The sequence below is a fragment of the Apis florea genome, unplaced genomic scaffold (genome assembly GCF_048593485.1).
Source record: "Apis florea isolate Af1SG1 unplaced genomic scaffold, ASM4859348v1 contig_1615_pilon, whole genome shotgun sequence".
NCBI lineage: Eukaryota > Metazoa > Arthropoda > Insecta > Hymenoptera > Apidae > Apis > Apis florea.
Genome location: NW_028256416.1, coordinates 5,929,142 through 5,951,651, shown reverse-complemented (window position 1 = coordinate 5,951,651; position 22,510 = coordinate 5,929,142). Strand labels below are relative to the sequence as shown.

Sequence of the window (22,510 nt, the reverse complement as noted above, 5' to 3'; positions counted from 1 at the left end):
AATAAGGATTCTTCATTTCTTCTTCATCTCCAAATTTTCAATCATTATCCCATAACAATTTCGATCGAAGGACAACAAATTACGAATACATAATAACAAATAATTAAATTCCTCAAAATGTTTCACTCAATTTCGATTCAAAAATAAGTCAAAAAAAAAAAAAAGTCTTCTTCAACCACATGTTCATACAAATTAAATTTTACATAAAAATCTGTAACCCCACATACTCTCTTCTTCTCTTCTTCTCTCCTTTAAACTCATCTCTCAGAGAAAAAAGAAAATCTTCCAATTCCCCAAATCCTGTCCCACGTAAAAAATAAAAATTCCCCCCGGATTATACAGTTGGCGATTCGCCATACGATTCGTGAAGGTGATACATCTTCGAGACCGGATTCCCCTTCGAGACCCAATTCGTCTTGCGGTAATACCGGAACCCGTAAAAATGTCGGGATTGAAAATCTCGTCACGTTATTGGCCGGTGTTTCGTATATTTTGGAACGGCCACGATATGTCGCATCAAGGAGGAAAAAGATCGTGGACAATTACGCGGTTCCCTCGTCCATCTTTCGTAGCAATCGACGTCACGCCGTGCGATAAATCAAAGAGGACGATTGGAACCGTTTAAAAGACCGTTTCCGAACTGATTCTTCGGTGTTCGATTCTGTTTAAAATTTGAAGTTATTGAAGAATGAAATTCATCGGGATTTTCGTTCGACTTTTAACGATTGATTCAAAAAATTCGAAGTAACGGAGATTGTTGGAGGAAATTATTTTTTTGAAATTTGAAGATGATTGTGGAATAAAAAAATTTTGAGCTTAATTAACAGCAACGAAGTAGTGTAGATAAAAGGAAAATACTTGGGAATACTGATTCTATGTCACGTGAATTTTTTAATATCTTTGAACGATTATGAAAATTTTGTAATTTGGAAATTAATTGAGAAAGGATTAATAGCGTGCTAAGTATATAATAGGAAGGATGATTGGAAGTGTCGAAGGATTGTTCGATATGTAAATTTTGTAATATTTTGAAATTTTCGCATGATATTGATGAATGATTCGCTTGTGGAAAAACTTTTTTTCCGCTCTCTAGTTGTAAAACTAATTATAAACTTGCAAATTTTGACGGGCGGTAATGGAACGAATAGATCAAAGGGGATGATAAGATGATAAACTCGGTGATTGCTTCCGGTTGATCCTTTGTCGAGAGGATTATATTTTCTAATAACTTTATATAACGATATATTGCTTCTAAAAATTTTTCGTAATTTTAGTTTACCTTCGATTATAATTTCGTCGCATGAAAAATTTCAAGTACAACATTTGACACTCTGTTGAACGAGGAATACGTCAAAGGGGATGATTGGAAACGCTTCCAGAATATTTTTTATTTATTGTCTTTTTTTTTTTTTTTTTTTTAACTAGAGAAACTAATTTTCAAAAATATCGAACTCGATGAATAATAAACGAAAGAATATGATCGAAAATCTTTGTAGAAGCTTTGATCCTTTGATACGTGAATTCTTTAATAATTTTCGACCTTGCTTGTCAATTTTCCCTCTGTCATTTTTACTCGCTTTACCTTTGACGTTAAAAATTAACATTTCGCGTAATCACAAAGTCGCGCGAATTTTTAATACCCGGTTGATTAAATACTAAGAGACGATTGTTATGAAAAATTATTTTCAAAAATGAAAAGTTTCCTTAATGTTTGATTGGGGTTTTTTCTCATTCAAAACATAATTCTCGTAATTACCTATCAAACCTTCATTTTCTCCTCCAATTCTCATTTTAATTTTCTAATTATCCTACCTCTTCTTTCCCTTCCTTTCTTCCTTAATCCTTTATCCTTTAAAATAAATTAGCATTTTCTTTCGTCACAAAATATTAAATGGACGAAAGTAAATAAGTTCAATCTCAAACGATTAATCGTAAACAATATCATCCTTCCCTTCAAAAGAAACTCTAGCTAACCATTATTTCTCATTATTTTAAACATTCCCAAAGACGATTGCACGATTTCGTTTCTTCCAAAATTACCTCTTTTTCTTTTTTCCCCCATTATAACACATACATGGTACGATACACGTACACACAACGTTAACCACAAGTTCTCATCAGTATCTCACGATCCTCGAGGAAATGTTGTTTATACGCAATTATGGCGTCTCTCCCCTTGTCTAGGAGAGATATCGATGTCGGGTTATTTTCTTAATGAGTCAAAGAGAAGGCCCTCCTCGGCCCTTGTTCATCAAGATTGAACGGCGTAATGCAGTTTACCGAAGGTATCTCCTCCCCTCCCCTCTCTACTTCGCGTGGCAAAATATTTGGCCGGTGTGTCACGAAGGGTGGGTTGCGAGCAGCACGCCGATTATTTGTTTCTGTTCGAAATTCTGCGCAAGTTTCGGACATCCGGCGTACGTATCCTGTGTTTCTCGAGTTTACGAGATTGCGCTCGCCTATATCCCTCGATTGGACAACCTTTCCAGAGAGATTGACGAAAATGAGGGAGGGTGGTGGATGATGCCTGATGTTGATCTTGCCCGCGTTAATTATCACGCGATTAATATTCTCTTTTAGAAAGTATTATTACCTTTGTTGGAGGATTTTTGTTGTTGGAAAGAATTTATTCGATGTTTGCTTTAAGTTGGAATAATTCTCGATCAATGAATTTATTTTTCCTTTTTCCCATTTTCGATGGAAATTTATTAAATATATTAAAAATTTCGATCGATAGAAATTTTCATCATCTCACTTATTCTCAATTAGGAAAGGATTCGTAGATATTTTTCACATTGAATCAATTTTTATAATATTCTCAAAGAGAAGAGAAGATGGATATTTATAATTTGAAAATAATTTTCCATTTTTTATTATTATCTACCATATTTTATTTTCTAAATTCCTCGTTATTCTCACGCCACCCACAATCGATACAATATTTCACAAACGATTTCGCAACACTGGCACACCACGAGAAAGATCAACGACCCGGGCCTTGCAAAAGGTCACGCAATGCAGAACAACGTGGAAAAACGCGGAAAACAAGTCGCATTTTACACCCACACACGCCTTCACCCACCACCACTTCAACGAACCTTCTAATTAGATCACCAGTGGAAAAGTTTCGGTTAATTCGAGCTTTGCCATTCCCGAAAATTTCATCCAACCTTTCTTCCCTTCTCTGCAACCCCCTGTATTCCGCATCGAACGACATAACTCTCTTCCTTTTTGCCACGATTCTGCACACAAACTATATATACACACAACGCCAGGCTTAATAATTCCGTGTGTAACTCAATATTCTTCCCTTCCTCCTCTAATTAATTCAACGACCAAGGTGTAATGACTGGGTAGACGGTGTTATACGATACAATGCATACGCGTGTTCCTTGTCAATGGTTTAGGAGACAACGCGATACATCGAAAGTCACAATCGATTTGCGTCGAATTGTATTTTTCTTTGCTTGATTCTTGGCCAAGCAGTGTCGTGAATCGGATTTTACGAGTTGCAAGTTGTCGTGCTAATAGATTCGATTCTTTTGCGTTGGATCTTTTTTTTCTTGTCGAGAAATTTGAAAAGGAAGAAAAGATTCGGAATGAAAATGTGTACTCGAAATTGATTTTGAATTTTTTTTTCTTGTCGAGAAATTTGAAATTTGATTCGATAAAAGAAGGAAGAAAAAACTTGGAATAAAAACGTGTACTCGATGTTTGCGGAAAAGTGTTGGGCGAAGTTAAGTTCAAGAAATGTGAAAGAAAGCCAACCTGGAAGAATTTTAAAAGTAGTATTCACAGAGTTAAAATATTTGATTTGTAAAGGGAAGTAAAAAGCAGAGAATTTCAGCTTCAGGGAAATTGAGAAAATTCAGAGTGAAATTTTGATACTGGCCAAACAAATGAATTTGAATAAATATTTCAAGCTCGGAAGAAAAAAGAAAAAAGGAAATTTGAATCAGATTTATGACAAGTTCCGGTAAAAATTTTATCTGTGACCACGAGTCACACAGGTGGCCCGTATAGCATCGAATAATCGAAACGATTCAATTACCGTGCATATTCGAAGAGAATAACGTGGTACCCCTTTAATGGCACGGCAATTTAAATAATTTATAATTGATAGGATTTTCTCTAGCTGTGTAATTATCGTGTTTATTGCGTGTGGGTGGAGAAAAGGATATATAGATCTTAGCATTGTCCATCTGTTAGGGTCGCAAGCATGAACGGTTGGTCGTTATACCACGAGTTTACGATGCATCGGTCGTTATTGGAAACGAAGTAGCAAAATGTTGTTGTGGCCGTAAGGCAGAATCGTAAAGTTTTATCGTAATCGAGAAACCTTATGATATTTTCACCGCGTGCCTCCGTTCTCTCGACGTCTCTTGATTGACCCATAAAGACGTTTTATCGATCAAATTACATCATACAATTAATTTATTACTGCTTCCCTTCCTACCAATTCTCATTGCTTGTAAATACTTCAATTAATTCTATTAATTCTCAGTCATCGTCGAAAGTAAGAATCAAATTGAGACAATGAAATATTACAATCTCGCGAAACTAAAATATTTTTTTCCCATTCCAATGTTTAAAATTATTTATTCGCGACTCTTTTTGAAAAGGCGATCTATAATTATTTTTTATTTTCATTCAATCTTTTCTTTTATAAATTCTATTCAATATATACGATCTTCATAAATTTACCTTGTTCCAATTCTTCCAATATAATAATCTATCAGAATGACGAAGAAAGTATAAAAAAGAATCTCGAACTTTCATTTCTCGATTTCTATCGTCGAATACAAATGCTTCCTCCGTGCAAGGGGGTCCTCTCGATGACGAAGCGCTGTCATCGCGATTCCACGGATCGTTGAAACGTTTCTCAACCGTATTTTCACCCGTCTTTCGATCCTATCCACCGTCTAATGCAATTTTAACGAGGCACAAACTCGGTCATATCGTGTTACCCGATGCTTGACGGCTTGTACCGCTGAACAAGGGTCGGTCGGTCCCTTTAAACGCGACCTACGCTCGATAGTCTCTACAAGCCGACGGCGATCGATTCTTCGTCACTTCCGCTCGACGAAATCGACACCCTCCATTATGCCGCCCCTGGACAGGGGGATCGCCGCGTTTTGCTACATTGTTTCTTCTTTTTTTTTCTTCTTATCTTGGAGTCAAAGAGCGACCGGGGTCAAAAGAAACAAAAGAAACAAATTTGGATTGGACGAATAAATTATCGTTATTTTGTATTTTTGAATTAAGTAGGCTAGGTTGAAATTCTGATTACGACGAAAATTGGGTGAAAATTATTTGGCCTAGTGGCAGCATGGATGAAACGGATGCAAGTTATTGTTTTTGGTATTTTTGAATGAAGAGTTTTTGGCTGAGTTGTGAATTGAATTGGAAAATTTATTCGTAATTTGGATTATTGGAGATTTTTTTTAATGGAAGTATTTGAAAATCTATCTAAATTGGATTGGAGAATAGTTTGGAAAATATTTAAAAAAACATTTTACGCTTTCGTCCATTTGTGCTTCAAATTTCCATAGATAACGATATAAAATGTTACACTTGTTTCAAAAAAAATCGAACAGTAAGCTTAACATTAAAATATCGAAAGATTTTTTTTGATTTTTTTATTCGTATTTCAGACACATCGGTGCCAAACAATTTTTCGCGATTCAACACTATGAATGTGCCGCCTTTTCGCTCTCTCGTTTCACGTTTCATTAATTCGGTTGCAAGAGCAGCCACGTCACTTCATAACCCAACGTTGAAAACGGAGCTGCTGAATATCGTATGGAATTATGCAAGTTGCACGCGAACGAATTTAGAGAGATAGAGAGGGACCGATTTGTTTCACCTTCCCTTGGAAGGAATGCCGCGATGGATTCGTGCATATTTCTTTTTTAATCTCCCTGGAATTTAAAATTGTTTATTCAGGATCTCGAGTTATTTTGTTCTTCAAATGGAAATTTGTAGGCATTGATTTTTTTTTTTTTTTCTAATTCAATTAACAATGCTGGAATTTTAACTTAACTTGAGCTGAGTCGTGACCATAATAATTTGAATTCGAGGTATTTAAACTTTGCAATTACGTAGAATTATTATCGATCTTATTATCTTTGCAATTTTCAAAGTTTAGTTAATCGAGTAAAGGAGACTAAGGGATTTGTCTTTGATAATGGAAGTTAATTAAATTAAACAAATTTGCGCGTCTACTTATAATAAATCCTGATTATTATATATATCTTCGAATCTCAGAAATTTTCCAATTTCGTCAAACTTTGATTAATATTAAAAGTTATTTTATTAGATATTCACTGTATTGACATATTGAAGCTTGTTATATCGATAATTAATATTTAAAACTTTGAAGTTCAATTATTAAATGCAAGTTTAACTATTATAAAAATTCCAAACGATTATCGCGATTATTCATTCATTTTCACGGAATAATAAATAATTTTTATTATTATAAATTCAATTGCGTTTCGATTTTTATCATTCATTTCTTTTCTTATCCAATAACGTGAAAGCAGCATCCATCCTCCACAAGTGGCATAATCTAAAATTGATCATCAAGCTTAATAATTTTTTCCACTTTGCTCTCTTGCCGGAAGTCTGTCTATTTCAGGAGAATTAATTCACTTTCCTTTCTTTGATTCAACGTCAATTTTTAAGAATAAAATTGGTGAAAAATATAAATCGGTCTCTCTGAAAATTATATTTGTAAAATATTTCGGCCGATCAAAAATTTAGAAATACGATCCATAAAATTTTGAAAATTTTTCAATATGCAAATCCTTCCTTATATACAATTATTTTATTTATTTTCAACCGCGTCAATAAGTTTGAAATTTAATTCCATTCAGAATACTCGATGCAGAAGTTTATAGCCTCTATGTACATAAGAAAAAGAGATCTAAATGTTAGGTTTACGATAAAGGGTACGTTATTCGATTTTACACACGATGCGGAGGAGTTTCAACTGCGTCCATCCAATACGTCTATTTTAAATATTAACCCGCTGCAGTTAACGATGGTCATTTTAAAAATATCACGGGTACCAACTTTGTTGACGTCAATCCTATTAACTTTCATTACTTCACAGTGCTCCATCAACGTAAAATTTCTGCGTCAATGGAGGTAATATATACAAAATTTTAAATTAAAGCTTTTGAGTTAATGATCGACATTTAATTCTCAAAATTGCAGACAATTCAAATTTTACGTTTGACGAAGATACACTGGCATTTCTCGTTTTATTTAAATTTCAAGATATCTCTTGTAGTGTTGATACAGTTTTTAACGTTTTTTCTGGAATGATTCTTTTTTTAGAAATTTTAAGCAAATATTCGATATTGTTGTTTTCTATCTTATTTTTAATTTCTTTTTTTTTTTTTTTTATTCAACTTTTTAATCAATTTTTGAAAATTTCAAACATCTCATTCTAAAACCTTACAGCTACTAGCTCGAGGCTCGAAGACAGTTCGAAATTGCACGCAGAACTTGAATTTCATATGAAACCACTAAAATAGTTGGTAATCGAATTCTGAGAAAAGAAACTTCTATATCGGAATTGGCTTGGATTCAATTGAAAATGTTGAATCACTCTGCAACCTCTTGTTCCTTCATTTTTTTTTTTCTTCCCCCCTTTCATTACGAAATTTTCATTATTTTTTCGAACTGCGAGTTTCTCATATTACAAAACTGTCGATTCAGGTGTGAAATAAAATTATCACCTTAATAATAATCGAAGTACACCAATTCTTCATTTATTGTCTCTTCAACTGAAACAAGAAAAAATATTTTCAGATTTTTCAATTTACCATTTTTATTTCTAATCTTTATTAGTATCGATGATTTCAATTCAAAATATCTTCTAATCGCTGAACAAAACACTCACACATTTCCACACCAATCACTATGCACAAAAATACTTATATATCATTAACTTTTTCTCCCCTTTTTCAACTTTCCTTTATTTCGAAACAAAAAAAAAAAAAAAAGAAAAGAAAAGGAATTCGAAAAAGATCGGATAAACACCATTTCTGCTTATTTCCACCAAAGCAAGTCTCTCGAGCATTGCGTAATGATCGATCATCCTTTCAAGGACATTGTAGAGGAAAGTGTGTGTGGTTCATGGAAATCGTGCCATTCAATAGAATTGCGTAATCGAACATGGTTGTTCAACCATGCAGGATGCACGTTGCGCAACCGGTTCGTTTCGATCGATTCAACCTTTCTTCTTTTTTCCACATTCGATTCTCTCTCTTTCTCTTTCTCGCACGCACACACAGGAATATCCGGGCCGAGTGGCTCGAAATACACTTCCTCCTCCGTGATTACGGATTCGAAATCTCGATATTGCCCTCGGTAAGGCGTTATTGCCGAATTGCCGCGATATTGCCGATCCACTCTTTTCATTATTCCTCGAACACGAATGGAAAATTGGAAAAGATGCGCCCCGATCGATCTATTTATTTCCTCCGCTTTGATGCGGTTTCAGCGAGCGTTTGTCGAGGGTTGATCGAACGAAATTTTTTCCCTCGATTCGATCCAGTTTTCTTCTATATTGTGTTATTATAATTTTTAGATTTATTCGAGATGTGATTCGTCGAAATGTTGGTTGGAACGAGGTGATACAGTTTTTGGAAATTTGGAAATTTGGAAACGATAGTGTTCGAGGTGGTTTTATTATAATTTTTAGTTATATTCTCCGTTCGAGATATGGTTTGACAGTGGTTTATTGTCGAAATGTTGTTTGTTGGAACGAGATGATACAGTTTTTGGAAATTTGGAAAATGGAAACGACTCGATAGCGTTCGAGGTGGGTGCGAATGTGCTCGCGTTGGGAGATCGATTGAACGAGGCGATACGAGGTTATGAAAGTTTTTTCCACTGTGTTTTTACCAGAATTCTCGTATATTTGTGTTGGAGGTAGTCGTGGGCGGGACGATATACGGTTTTGAAAATTTTTCGTGACACGATAATATTTTCGAATGCGCGCTATGCAGATCTGTGTTGGAAGATAATTGGAACGAAATGATACATCTGTGGAAATTTTTTCATCATTCTAAAAAAAAAAAAAATTCGCAAAGATTACGAATTAAATCTCCCTCTTGCTTTCTTTCTTCAATCAAATCGAGTTTTTCAATTTCATTCATTTATTTAATTTATAGTTATTCGAAACGAGACTTGATACTCTTGAAAATTTTATGTTGTATGAATTTTGGATTTATTCTTCGTCCCGTTTGGATTATCATTCTGGCTCTACGTCAAATATGCCAACAATGCGCGACACAACAATGCGACATTGGCGCAAGTCATTTTGTAACTGTTCCCTTTTGCGGTTGAACGTAGCAGGAGCAACGTGGTAGAAAACGAAAGCTGTTTAGAAGCGTGTTTGCCCTGTTCTCCAGCGAGCGTGAGATCGATATATCGCAACGCCCCTTCAGACTAATTACAACTACCAACTTTTCTTCGTTTGCTTTCACAGCGTGTCCGATTTCCCTGTGTGTAATTACTTTTTCATACCGCGCGAGGAAAAGTTGTTTTTGCAAAAAGAAAAAAAAGAAAAAAGGAAAAAGAAAGAAACGTGCATGGAAAAGGAAATGGATGCCGATATCGGTCCCTCTCTAAAATGGAACTTTCCTCGTTAATCCCATTTTAACGCACGACTAGGACCGAACTTAATGAGGAGCGTTGGAATATTTGAAATTCCAAGATTGCGGTGATTGGACTGATGAAATCCCCCATTTTCTCTAGAAGGATGTTGCAAAAAGGAGTTCTTGTTCTGAAAATTTGATTGAAGTCGACGAGAGATATATGTTAGAATATTTCAAGAGTGTGGAACAAATGGAAATAAGTTGCAACGAGACGTACTTTCAATTGTAATAATTATTCGTATAAGAAAATTTCTTATAACGTACATTTCTGTGTAAATGAGAAATTTGGAATTGCGAGGGGTTCACGAATCATCTATTTAATTTCCATTGAAATCCAATAATTTTCGAGAAATTTAGGGCTATAAGAGGGTTTAGGTTTTTTTTAACATTCGTGTTTTTAATGCTTCGTTTAGAAGAATTAAATTATGAATAAGTTTTTATTCGAGAAGTTCGAGATTACGAATTAGGTTAGGAATTATCAAAAGAACTAATGGCGCCTGTCACGTGATCGAAACCACCGCCATCTACCTTCACTTTCGAACGACCAAAGACATTCGGTGTGTTCTTATAGCGGATTCGTTAAAAAAGTATCCGCTTTATCCATTACGAATGTGAACGAACAGGACGTTTCTCTTTTTTTTTCTTTCTCTCTCTCTCTCTCTCTCTTTCTGTTTTGAGCAAAGTATGAAAAGCTTTTGTCGACCGTTCGAGTCTTACTCTTTTCCAAGTTTCACTTTGTGCCGCTGCTGAACTCCCATCCGAGGTCCCTCGTGTTCATTGTAGATACGGTTATGGACGGGTAAGAGAAACGCGGTCGACGAGACGTTAACCGTAAAATTTAAGCAAAGAAAGTTCTTGCATTTTTATTGTTTTTATTTAAAAAAAAATACTTGTTCCGCGGGTGGTGAATAATTTTTTTTTTCCTTTCTTTTCTTTTTTCTTCTTCTTCCATGGAAAATACGGACAAGGATTCAAAAAAAAAAAAAAAAAAATAGGACGAATGTTGGAGACGTTGAAATTTATACGTATCTTTCTTGTCCTCACGATTTATAGTTGTGATAATAATAAAAAATATGTTGTACGATGATATGATGATGGCGTTGATATTTTTTTTTTTTTTTTGCAGAATTTAGTATCATTGGAAGTTTTAATGGTAAGTTATAAATATTATTAGGAAAGATAAGTCGAAAAGTTCTTAACATTTTTTTAATTATCAAAATTAACTTCATGAAAAAAAAAAAAGATATATCGAAATAATTTGTCTTATAGTTATCTTAAAGGATAAAATATAATTTTTTATAACCTATTTATCAGAGATTTAATTTGTGTAATTTAAAGAAATTAATTTTCTCGTATTATTATACAAAATTTCATAAATATTTCGAAATGTTTCGTTATTTAAATTTTATTAAAAAAACATTAATGTTTTGATAAACGAAGAGGGAATTTAATATATTCAACACGTTTGTTTCATACTCGCAAATCGTTCCACGGTTGTTTTTTTTTTTATTTTTTCAATTTCGAAAATTATCCACTTCGTTATTTTCGAGGGATGCTCGAAAAAATATTTTCCCCTCTAAATTTCACGGCCTGTTCTCGATCGTTTGCTTCAGCAAACTCGTTACTCGTTGCTCCTACACAATTAAGTTTTCGCGGGATCGCGAGTATCTGCAAAATTTTCACGTATCTCGCATTTTTCTCCGATGCAATTAATCCCGTATGCCCTAGGGAAACGTACGATTCAGCCTGAAGTATTTTCAACCTGTTTTCTCTTAGAAGGGGAAAGTACGTTTCAAACAGTAATTTATTCCTTTAAGAGGTCTGCACTTCCTGTCTCTCCATCCAATTTCTCTTTTTATTTATTCATTGAAAATATCTCGAGTTATGTTTCCAGAAAATACATTTGTTCAATACAAAAAAAAAAAAAAAAAAAGAACCTTCTTAATTCGAACGAGTATATTTATTTAGAAATATATTGTGACGAATTTTTTTTTATTTTAATTTTATTTTATTATTTTATTATTTTAATTCGAATCGATCATTAAATTTTCCAAGTTAGATGAAAATCAGGAAATACATGTATTCCCAATTTTCACGAACTTTACACGATCAAGCCTCGAGCCTAATTTCGAAAAGTCGAACTCTGAGATTATCGATACAATTCCCCTTCGTTTTAGATAATTAGATTCAATAGTCGTGAGAGGAATAAATTACGCGTAGATCTATAAAAATAAAGGTTGAATTTTTTTCTTCTCGATTTGATTAGGATCGCCTCTTCCTTTCATTATTACCCGTGAATTAACTATCGCGCTAACTATCGTGTCGCACTCGAGAGACAATTTTTCGTTGTACAATTTTTTCTTTTTTTTAACAACGTGATTCAATTCAACAACGTTCACTTAAATCTTCTTATTCAGTTATTTTACGTTAGAATTAAATTTCGATACGGGAAAATGAAAATGAGTATTTTCAAAATTTCGCACAACTCGAATTTAATTTCGCCCCGTGTCATCTTTCCCCCTATATTTTAATCATTTTAATAGCGTGGCTTTTGTGGGCCAGAAACCACTTGAGCTCAAAGCTTGGGCAAAATGTTAAATTTCAACGTTTAATATTCAAAATAATTGAAACGATAGAAATAAGATAATTTAATTCGATTTAAAAACAACATTTTTCATTAAATCGAAGATAAACTTCGACACTTCGTGGGGAATAATAAAGAATTTTCTTTTTTTTAAATTTCCAAAGAAATACCGATATCAATCCTAACTATAAAGATAAATTTTAATCCACGAAAATCGATTTAAAGTAAACTCAAATAAAACAAATCTCAAACCTCCAAAATCCTCGAATTAGAAAATTATAAAATTACAAATAAATTATTCTGGAATCCCAATTTAGAGAAATAATCATTATTAGGCAAAACAGCATTATCCTTCTCGAAATGCTCATCACGCGGATAATATTCTCGTTAGAATATCACTCGAAGGAAAAAGAGAAAAGCCTCGATACAACAAACGCAGACTCGATAAGTTCTGATGAATTGCAAAAAAAAAAAAAAAAAAAAAAGGAGAAGTGGAAGATGAAGCCTGGTACAGTTGTGGAACGGTTGTACTTTCGTCTTGAAAGTGCTTGAAACCGCGCGGACTGAGCGTTTTAACGAAACGGACGTTTGGAGGAAGAAAAGAGAGAGAGAGAGAGAGAGAGAGAAAGTCAAGTGAGGTTTCGGTGCACGATAAAATTGAATTTTCAGCGATGGTTACATCCTCTACGGAACATGCAACCGGCCCGATACAAATTTATACGCCGAAGTCTTGACCCAGAAATACGATGTCGTTCTGCGCTGATAAATCGCGCGAGAACTTAAACTCGCGAGAAACGTAAATTTTAAAAGTTGCGCGCGTGTTCGAACGGAATTTACGAAGGGACGTTCGAATTGAATTGAAATTTGGCGGGGGTTTAGGGTAAGGGTTGATTTTGGAAACTGTGTCACTTTCGTGTGTGGATCGTGTCGAAAGTTTGGCCGAATTTTTGTACAATTGTAATGGTGTTTGAGTTGTGATGGATGGAAAGGGTGTGAGGAGAAAAGGAAGGGTGGAAAAAAGCGGTATAATGACGATAAATAATTTCAATTTAAACGAGACAAATATCTTTAAATAATAATTTATTTATATTTCTCTATTTGTAAGCAATTGCGATTTAGGAGTATCGCATTTATTTTATTTTATCTCGGCAAAGAAAAAATTTTCTTCAATTATTCAAATTACTTTTTCTCTCTCGCTCTCTTTTTTCAAAACTTCAAAAATTCAGTTCAATCCTCGTAGGTCAATCCTATCTTAATTACTTAATGCAAACGCATTTTTAACGAGCCTAATTGAACTTGAATAATATATTAATCGCCTCGTGGATACGTTTCTGATCTTTCAAACTTTCCTCCCCCCATCGAGATTTCCCGCGGAAATTGAATTATTTAACCAAACTTGAGCCGAAGTTAGCGATACACTTGCGCCATCTTGAACAGTCTAAACTCGCCTTTCCTCACTGGCTGCTCTGCCCTACACAATTAGCGCACTCCCGGGAAATCAGCGTGCTAATGCGCCGCCTTTAACGAGTTTATCTCTCGTTAAACCCCCCTTTTTCCCCCCGCCTTTGCATCGATTTAATCCGTCACCCAGTTTCCATTCAGGAATTTTTAAGCTTTTCCCAAGTTTCAAATTGAAAAAAGGGATCATCGCAGTTTTGCTAAGTCTTCTTCTTTTTTTTTTTTTTTTAAGCGGAATTTTCGAAAGTGGTTTCGGTTTCAGAGAGGTAAATGTTTTGTAAATGGATAGTGATTTTGATAAAGACTTTGGTTCTTCCATTAGTGAAACGATTATGGATGAAAAAAGATTATAAACCGGATCTTCATTTTTAGAAAAATTCTTCATTTCAAATTGAACAATCTAAAGAGATTTTGTATTTCATAGAGTAATAAATAAGATCACTATGATTATACACTTAAGTCACTAGCGAATTAAAACGATCATTTTAATCATACGATTGCTCTCGATGAGATTATAGCGTTTATTTTTCTATTTTTATTTAGTTATTCGATAATAAGAAGGAATCTCTTTTATATATCCTTTCACGGGTGGAACGCATCACGCATGAAAATTCAAAAATTTTTCGTCACGAACTCGTTGGTGCGAAACAAACCGTGAAAGTACGAGGGGCGGCTTGGTCGAGGGCGTGATTCGACATATTCTTCCCCCTCGGCATACGATCGCGAGGAACGAGGTGAAATATCTCGTCGAGTGACTCGATTTACGACGCTGGGTTGAACAGGTTATATGTAAACGACGAATCGATGGAAGATCAATCTTAACGAAACGATTTACGAGGCTGCAGGCAGCCGTGGATGAAATATTTCATTTTTCCACGTCGTCTCCTCTTCATTTTCCGTCCTCCATTAATGATCATCACGACGTTTCACACGCGTGTTCAAATTTTGATTTTTCTCTTTTTTTTTTTGTTTTATCTGCATTTTTATTATTATTATTATTTTCCATCGTTCGAATTTATTCTCTCTCTCTCTCTCTCGTTTTTCTCGATTTTTTTCATTTTTTGCTTTCAAATTCGATTTCCGTCGATTTCAACAATTGTTCTTTTTTCTTCTCACCTCTATTTTTCGTTTTAGGTTTTTTTTTTTTTTTTTTTTTTTACGTTTAAATTTAGTTTGGATCACGTATCGATTTCATTTTGAAGAGATAATTTTCTGAAAATCCATTTTTTTTTCACGAGAATTAAATTTCCATCCGATTTATATATCTTGAGAGATACAGGGGGATGGTGGTTTCAGGACATTAAAAAGTTATAGGAGCGAGAAGAGTCGATGGTACAGAGGGTGGTGCTTCGTGGCAGTGATAAATTTACAGCGTGAGCTACTGTTTGATACAAGCAATTTCGCGAAGGAGGAAATGGGGTTGAAATACTTTAAGCCTCGTTCCGTTTCGAACGGTGAAAAATTGTAGGCGAAAAGAGCATCTATCGCGTATTAAATCTTTCACTTGTTTGTTTCTTTAGCTGAAAAAAATATTTTTTTCTTCACCTTTCTTTGCCTTCTTTTTTTTTTGAAATTTTTTTTGAAATCAGAATTGTTTTTCGAAATTGTAATTAATAGAAAAATTCTTTTAAATCAAAAAATCAAAGATGAAATAAATTGAAATGGATTAGCTGAAATTTTTTTCTGAAACTTGTATTATTTTTAAAATATAATTGACAATTGTATCATTTCTTTTAGATAAATTAATTTTACATTCATTTCACTCCTTCGCAAAATTTAATATAATTAATTTCTTCCATAATTTCTGTCTTTTGAAAAAAAAGAAAAAAAAAAATGAAAAAAGATTACTCACTCGATTTAGAATTCAGATTAATTTTATTCGTATTTTAAACTACACAAATCCAACATGGAATATCTAAAAATAATTTCATGCGTATTTTCTTTCTTTTTTTTTTCTTTTTTTAATTCCCCAAGACTGAAATAAAATTGCCATGATATTTTTTTCATTTGCATGCAACCAATTTACCCACAGATACTGTTATTTAGTAAATTTCCCTATTATTCTTCGTATTTCCGCCTTCATAAATATCCACCCCCATAATTTCACTTTATCTCTTCATTTACTGCACCCACGGTGCAAAAATTCATTTTCTTCGTGGAAAGGAAGATCGCACGGTTGATACTTCATAAACCTATCTGATACATATCCTTCTTTGGGGAACGAGAGTAAGCAAAAATCGCGAATCCTCTCTTGAAGAAGGGGAAAAAAAAAAAAAAAAAAGAAAAAAAGAAATTTAAAACTTCTCGCTTTCGACGAGATTCATTTTTTTACTTTACTGTTGAGTAATTTCTCTCTCTCTCTCTCTCTCTCTTGTACTAAAGTAGAAGTTTCACGACTCTTGAGCAATTCCTCTTTTTTTTCGACACTCCGTGCATGGATGACGAAGCGAGAACTCGCGAAAACAAATCCTGGTTGGAGAATTTTTCGACACCGAACGAGTGTCTTCTTAATTTCGTTCCTTTGAAAATTTATTTAAAACGATAGAAGTTTGGATGACAACAATTTTAGTTTATCTGAATATTCAAGTTTTTTTATATATATATATATTTTTTTTTTCGAAATTTTTAGATTCCAATACTTTGAAAATCAATATAGAACAGAATATAAAGATTAGATAAGATTTATTAGATAAAGAAGTAATCATTGGCATCTTATTTAGCATTCTGGATATCAAAGGAAATTAACGATTAAAAACTTAGAGATTTTTTTTCAAAAAAACTCATTAAAAAAAAAAAAAAAAGATTGAATCCAAATAAATCGGGGGAAAAAATTAAATGGGTAAATTTGATCGAAATAATTCTTTTTGATTACAATTTCGAAGGGACAATTATATATTATCGCGAGTTATTTGCATATTGGATTATCGATTAATGAACGTAATTAAATGGAGGATTTGTACGAGTGTGGCCTAGCGAATGCGCAATGGCATATTGATGGAGGTGCGAAGATTCGATTATTGGGAAACAAAAACAGAATAATTCACGAGCGTTCCCGATCAATAATTTTATAAATAATATATTTTTCTTTTTAAAGTTAATCCCTCGAAAGTGGCATTAATAAGACAATAAACGAGATAAATTTATATTACAAATTCTTCTTATCCGTTCAAGAAGATCGATACTTTTAATGTAAATGCTCAAAGTTTCCCCTCATGTAAAACCTAATTGTTTCGATACTAAATTTAATTGCATCGATCTCGGCCAGACCTACTGACCCAGTCGACTAATGGAACCGAAAAAGTACAGCTGTCACTCGAAACACGCAATTTTAACGCTTTAACAATTCATGAGAAGAAATTCCATAAAAAAAAAATTACACCGAGTGAAAATATTATACAAATATCGAAAGAAACAGAATTAAAAAGTTTCCCCAACGAGGAACTAATAATCTTCGATCCACTATTTCAATAAATACTACTTTTCCAATGATAGTAGAGATTCTCAAAAAAAAAAAAAAAAAAATAAGTAATTCAAACTAAAATCCTAAAAATCCTCGACCACCATATTTCAATTATCGAATCTCGCCCTCCCCTATTTCCTCCCAAGAATACGTTCTTTCAAATCTACTTCCAGCCTCCTTTCCTCCCTCGAATCGACCTATAATTCCTACAAACAACCCCCTCTCGTCCATTCTTCTCGTCCCATTTATATCTGAACCGAACAAGGAAACAGAGTAAGAACACAACATGCATGTGTCACACGTGTGTGACGGAAGTAAAAAAAGATAGGAACTGGCGTGTACATAAAGTGTATAGGTGAAAGGGAGAGAGAGAGAGATTCGTTATTGATTCGAACTCGACACAGGTTGGGGTACCGGCTTGGTGTGTATCGACGATGCATGGAATCGGGCACAAACACGGTTGGGAACGTGCCCTCGCTACGAATGATGGATGATCGCGGACGTTTGTATCGGCAAACAATCTGGAAATCCCGTTATGGAGGCGGAAGCAACAGTATCTGGTGGAATGGAGAAAGTAAAGCAGCGCGGAGGGAAGGGGAGGTTTTTGCCAATGGGCCAGTTTTGCGGAACGTACGGTTGTTGGAGGGATGGTTTTGTCTAATGAAATTATTACTAGAGATTATTATTTTTCTTTGAATCGAGATAGAATTGGTTTTTTTTTTTTTTTCTCTATTGGATGATTACTTTTGAGCACATTGTATTCATTGGTTTTATATCGAGTGTGAGTTGTGCGTGATCTCTATCTTTATCTTATTTCGTTTTTCTTGCAACAGTTATTTCTTTCGTAAATGAGACAGGTCAAAGAAAGATGGGGGTTGCGTTAAATGAGCCTCTGCTTTTCTTTTGACACGATAATTAAACATTAACAAAGCATTATCTTCTTTGGGGGATTAAAGTCTAATTCTTAGTTAAATTCGAAACGTCTCAGCAGAGGAAACGTTATTCCTTCAACGTTTTATCAGTTCCTCTTTCTAGGGGTGTAAGATTTAAATTTAAATTTCTTGTTCTTCTGAAATTAAAATTTCGAGCTCGAGCTAATGTTTCGAACTATTATATAGTTCGATTAAAATTTATTTCAAAATTTCCTTTGAATCAATTTTCCAATATTTTTTTTATAATTTCTCTTCTATCGATTTTAACAATTCTGGATTTTCTGAGATAAAAAAAGAGAAATTTAGAAATCATTCGTTGCCGATTAAATACAAATAAATTCGTCAAAATCTTCTCGTCTCCAAAATCTTGTGAAATTTGTGAAGTATCATTTTATTCGCGCGTTTCGTCGAATCGCAAAATTTGATATTTCTTGGAATATACAAGAATGACGATTAATGGATTCTATTTACGCGATCATGATTTACGTAAGGCTGTTTACAAGTTCTATCTTGGACGGGATTACGAGGGGAAATAGGATCGGAAACGATATCGGTTTGCATCATTGTTTAAATCCAGTTGCATTCGAGAATAGGCGGTTCTTTGAAATCGAATAAATCGGACCTCTGACTTTGATCAAATTTAAAATTGGGATATATTCATTAACGAGAAATACGAGTGATTAGCCATAAAATTATCATAAACTCGTCAAAATTACAAATTTTTTATTTTTACCATTATCGATGACGCATTATATTTTTCCAAATTTATTTTGCAATTAACAACAATGTCACGAAGAGAAAAATATATCCAAAATATATCTTCGACACGCAAAACCTTGAATCCTTCTTCCGATAATTTCTTGAAATAAAGTTTTATTCTTTCGAATAATTAACCATTCCCAAATATTTTTCCATACACGCAAATCAAGTCTCGTAATATCCTAAAAAAAAAAAAAAAAAAAAATAACATCTCCATCCATAATTTTCTTTCAAATTTCGCAAGAAGAAAACGACTTTTCAAAAATTCACTGCTCCTCATCCACTCCAGACCAGTAATCAGAAACTTATCTTACCTCTCCTTGTTCCCAATATTCGAGGCAAATTTTCGAAGGCTCCATTCACCCGAATAATTTCCATGCCGGCCCATTGTTCCACCCTTAGTACACACAAGCCGCAACCCCATTCTGCGCCCGGCAATAAATCTTCTTTCTCTTCCTTTATTCATTCGGCCACGCTCTTTTTTTCTCTTCCCTCCCATCCCCTTAAATATTCCACTTCTTTTCTTCGTTCTTCGTCGTCTTTGCTCACACGTCCTCCGTGTTCCTCCTCCTCCTCCTCCTCCCTTTCTTCTTGTATCAACGTGTTCCCCCGTAGGCGAGTCGAGCATCCTGGACAAGGGTGGCGGCTCGAGATCGAATCTCGACTTTTGACTTTTGCATGGCTGCAACAACAGTTCGTAAAGGATTATCGTTCATTCGCGAGACGTTGGCAACGATTTGATGAATGGAATCATGGTGTTGCTTTCGATGTTAATTTATAAAGAAATTGTATATTTCGAAAAATGTGGATAATTCATCTAATTCTTTTTGAAAATTCTATCTAATCGAAACTTGATTTTTCTTTTTTTTTTTTTTTGTAATTGTAATCGAGAGAACGTTGGAAGTTTTTTTTTTTTTTGAAACTTTGAGTGTGGAATGGAACTGATGATGATAATTAATGAGACGAAATTGTGTAAATTTGTGTATTATTTTGAATGTTGCTTTAAACATGTTGGAACGATTTTTCAAGCAGAAGGGAATTACGATGACATTGATAATTTATAACGAAATTTACTCCTCCGTACTTATATTTTATTGATTAGTGGCGTCGAGAAATGGAAGTTTGTTTTCACGACCTGTTTTTCGACTCTTAATTTTTGTACTCTTTTTTTTTTTTTTTTAACATTATATCGTTCGTAATTTGGCCGAATTTCAATAATTGGAGAATTTTTATACTTTCTTTCAACCGTTATATCGTTGATGTAACATTTTACTCAATCCTCAATACTCAATCCCACTAATTGGAAAATTTATACAGAGGAGGCTCTCTTAAAATTGATCTCATTAAGTCCTAAAAATAAATTGTAATTATAATACTCCATCTTTTCGATAAATTTGATAATCAAATAATCGTCTTATTAAATTCAACTTTAATATCTCGTGTACGTTATCTTACATCGATACATGTAATATCTACACCCTTTTTAACCAAATATATTCATAACTTAACCAAACAACTCCTTAATAACAAAAAGTGAACGTCAACTGTAGGGAACGTGATAACGAACTCAATTAAAAGTGATCAATACATCGATCTTTGTTTAATAACCGACTGATACCTCAGAATTGGTTTGATTGACTTACACGCACGTGTATAATGTATGGGGGAATGCGGCAGATCGTGCTGCGGCACGATTAATTATTTCCATGATCGGTCTCGTACTAATTATTTCCAAACCGGCTGTGTAAACCAATCGAGCATGCCTCTGTACGATATATCGACCGTGTGCAACTTTACGTCTAATCCAGCGCAAATTGGTCATCCCTACGCCTATAACCGATAACACTTAACCACGTTCATTAGTTTAGAAGGGATAAAATTGTTTTTTTTTTAATATCATTTTGCCTTTATATTCGATTATTTTTTTCCTTTTCTTACGCTTTATTCTTTTTTTTTTTTTTTTTTTGAATCAAAAGGGTATAATGGTTATCTTTCTGCTTTTTTCCGTTTTAATTTTCTATTTTTCAAAATATCAGAGTCTCTTTATTCACTCGTGTAAATGGGATCGACGGTAGAAGAGGATATTGGTGAAAACTTGATAAACACTGACAAACTGTTGATCTCTACCCTCGTAGTCTCATGGGGCAGAGGTAAGCAACTTACCAGACACTTTAATCTGTGCTCGTGGGACACAAGAAACGGGAACAGGCATCAACGATTTCTACGTCTTAGAGTATAGATGATGTTCACTCGTAGTATTCGTGCCAGTGAAGTGTTTATGCATCGTCGAATTGAACGCACGACACTCCTCACTTTGTTTCAGAAATCAATCGCTTCACGATTTATAGACGAGTTAAGATTTGCACGTTGTGTACACGTGCAAATCTTCCTGTGTAAATATCTGAGACGAATTTCTATTTACTTGAATAAGAATCTGTATTAAAGATCTGTTTTATTTTAGCCTAGTTTAAATGTCGTAAAATGAATCATTTTACGTAAACACTTCAGAAATTGCGACTTAGTTAATAATTTCTATCGATTTCAATAAGAAACTGTTTTTCAAATGTTCTAATGCGTTCTAGTTTTATTACTCTGGTCACTCTAGTTACTTATGATTGAAATTGAAATCTTATTACCGTCTGTCGATAAAAAAATCGCCATTTTTTTTTTTTTTACAAATGGATAGTTTAGACGTTGACAAATTGTTACAATTGTAATTATTTAACGTTTGTAATAAAATTAAATGTTTCAATATAGTTCGAATCTAGCACGCACACAAACATTTGAGATTATCAGTGACGAAATTTCTGTTGAATATCGGTCTGCTTTCAAGCGTTCCAATTTAGTTTAGTTTAAATGTCGTCGGTTTTCGCGGATACAGAGGGCGATAGTCTTAAGTTTACAGTGAACACGTGCAAACAATGAACTTCGTTTGATGTTAGTGAATATAGTAACAAATATCAACGAATCCTGTTTTCATCGAATATTCGAATATGGTTCACAAACATTTGACAATACTTTATCTGGATAACGAGGTGCTTGTCTCTTTGATTTGTACGTGAAAAAGCGATCTCTGTCGAATACGAAGAAGCAACGAATTTCGTTTCTATTGAGATTAAGATTAATCAGAAATTCAAATTATTACAGAAATTTAAATATAGACAGGCGTTCATTGGATACGAATTATTTTCATTGCAAAATTTTATTCTCGTTTAAAAAAATATATATTTTTAGGGGATATCTTTTCCTTTTCATTAAAAAAAAAAAAAAAGAATTGAACAATGGAATAATGTCATACCAATCGTGCAATAATTATAAAAAAAAAAAAGAATCGTAATAAATATCCAATATTTTCAACATTCTATTATTAAGTTTCGAAAACACGATTTCCCCTCGTGCAAATTCAGAAATCTCGATGAGAAATAGCCGTCGTAGATACGAAACGAAGTTCAGGAGGGCGATTTATCGGAAAAACGATATTCATCGAAGGAGCAGTGTCGCTCGAGAAGGATTAAGGACAGGACGTTTGATATCACTATAAGCGGTGCATTATGTTGTCATATTAAATTATGGACGATGATGGATCATCCTGGCACAATATCGAGCGACGCGTTGTTTCTAGGTAGCGTAATTCTGTTTTGCT

At 33.9% G+C, this 22,510-nt stretch overlaps 1 protein-coding gene and 1 long non-coding RNA gene across 3 annotated transcripts in view; one reads left to right on the top strand and one right to left on the bottom strand.

The window, feature by feature from the left end:
* Nucleotides 1-22,510, top strand: part of LOC100870882 (multiple PDZ domain protein) — a 113,146-nt gene that overhangs the window by 15,253 nt on the left and 75,383 nt on the right. The gene's annotated exons all lie outside the window — the stretch shown is intronic.
* On the bottom strand, nucleotides 18,815-21,169 carry LOC147658856 (uncharacterized). Its single transcript, XR_015290730.1, has 3 exons — nucleotides 21,031-21,169; nucleotides 19,182-19,549; nucleotides 18,815-19,049 (listed from the first exon to the last, which is right to left on the bottom strand). It is a non-coding gene; the product is annotated as an uncharacterized LOC147658856 (long non-coding RNA).